We start from the raw sequence: 2,318 nt of genomic DNA on the forward strand, positions 1-2,318 counted from the left end.
ATTGTAACATGTTAAAGAAAGGAGATGAGGAAAAAAGATGGTAACCACATAGGCGAGCACTTTCCATATTAACTCAGGTAAATGGTCATATAAAGATTGGAAACAATTACTTGTATATGTAACTTTGTATGGCTTTGTCCCATCCGCTGAACTATGTCCTTGATTTGGTCCATATATTAAATCATTTCAGCTTTTGTATTTGTGTCATAACAAACAACCGAAGGAATCTGGCTCTCTCTAATCTAGCAAACTACCTGTTATAATTAAGGATTTGCAGCAGTGATGCAATGCCTCTTTCGCCTCTGTCTAGAACCAGCAATTCTGTTATAACACATTTTCCTCATATAACTCTGCACTCCAGGCCAATTTCCACTTTTGGAGGGTTGCTAAAGTAAAATGATGCACCTACGTCCTGGCAAATCGTAGTGAATTGGACATTAAAAACAAATTTGTTATGTGAAGTTAGTTTACACAAGATAAACAGGAGAACCTTTTCATGAAACAAAAATATTTGCGGTGATGAAAATACTATCGGCCAAGTAATTCTGGGAGATGCTCACCGAAATATTAACAAAAAGACAAGGTTGCTTCTACATGCTATCCAAAATAACTATGACTTGTAAACCAGCAAAACATAAGAAAATACAGAGATCCCACAAAAACCTTCAAGAACCATTTTACCTTCAAATTGAGACCATGAACACTAAAGATGTCTTTCATGGCGTGTGAGTCGCATGGTGGAATGTAGAATCTATAGGCTGGTTGAGCCGACTGATGTAGGAAGTCGCTATCGCCAACGATTTTCTCCTGCTCAATAAATTTAGTTGTAACTTGTCAACATATTGTAAAGGATGTAAAAGGTGGATTACCAACTAAAAAGGACAGAAATAAATACTGGATTGGAACACTTCACTATATTGTAGAAGATGCACTTACAAAATGTGCTTGCAGATTTGGCACATTCTTGTTATTAAACTCGTGCTCTGTGAGATGAATGTTGGCTGCCTGCAGACACACTAAATATGTGATTTTCGCTAACTTTAGAGGGAAAGAAAGGCCATATTATCTCGGCGCAGAATTGATTACCCTCAAGGAGATGAGAAACTCTAATTGTTTGGGCATGAAGAATAACAATACAGTTCCTTTTCCTTTATCACCAGGCGCGGTACGTCCAAAATGATGAATGTAATCCTGAAAGTCAAATTTGAATAGCTTAGCACAGTCCGAATATGAGAGGAATTCCTGCAAGTACCTCTGGTTCATCTGCTGGGGGATCCTAAAACAAGACCATATATGATCATTAGGTTAGTACCAGGAAAAATATTCGGTGGCACTCAATTAGAGATACATATTTGTAAGTGCTAATTACTCCCGAGAACCAACTCGGAGACTTCTTTGGTTAAACCTCCTTATGTCTTCAGTGAGGTAAAAACAAAAATAAGCATGGCAATTTCAGTATCAATCTCACCTATCAAGGAGAGGAGGTCAGCTCGAATGACCACGAGGAGCTTGAGCCCGCCAGATGAGAAGATCAACTCAGCTACAGAAATCAATTTGACATATTGGAAGGAGCAGAAGGAGAGATCTCATATCCATGCCAAAATCACGACCAAATCCATCACAAGCAGTGAAAGAGTACCATAACCAAACAATTAAAAGGGGTAATTCATCAACATTAAAAAATGAATTCGGAAGAGGAGGAATCTGTTGGGGAACGTAGTAATTTTAAAAAAATTCCTACGCACACGCAAGATCATGGTGATGCATAGCAACGAGAGGGGAGAGTGTGATCTACGTACCCTTGTAGACCGACAGCGGAAGCGTTAGCACAACACGGTTGATGTAGTCGTACGCCTTCACGGCCCGACCGATCAAGCACCGAAACTACGGCACCTCCGAGTTTTAGCACACGTTCAGCTCGATGACGATCCCCGGACTCCGATCCAGCAAAGTATCGGGGAAGAGTTCCGTCAGCACGACGGCGTGGTGACGATATTGATGTTCTACCGTCGCAGGGCTTCGCCTAAGCACCGCTACAATATTATCGAGGATTATGGTGGAAGGGGGCACCGCACACGGCTAAGAAAACGATCACGTGGATCAACTTTGTGTGTCTAGGGGTGCCCCCTGCCCCCGTATATAAAGGAGCAAGGGGAGGAGGCCGGTCGGCCCTATAGGCGCGCCAAGGAAGAGTCCTCCTCCTAGTAGGAGTAGGACTCCTACTAGGAGGGGGAAGGAAGTGGGGAGGGAGAAGGAAAGGGGGGCGCCCCCCCTCTCCTAGTCCAATTTCGACCAGGGGGGAGGCGCGCGGCCCACCC

The 2,318-nt window shown here is 43.1% G+C and overlaps 1 pseudogene; it reads right to left on the reverse strand.

Moving 5' to 3' along the window:
• Positions 1 to 263: 263 nt before the first annotated feature.
• Positions 264 to 2,318, reverse strand: part of LOC123084111 (DEAD-box ATP-dependent RNA helicase 27-like) — a 10,922-nt pseudogene continuing 8,867 nt past the window's right edge.

This window comes from Triticum aestivum, chromosome 4A (assembly GCF_018294505.1).
Source record: "Triticum aestivum cultivar Chinese Spring chromosome 4A, IWGSC CS RefSeq v2.1, whole genome shotgun sequence".
Lineage (NCBI taxonomy): Eukaryota > Viridiplantae > Streptophyta > Magnoliopsida > Poales > Poaceae > Triticum > Triticum aestivum.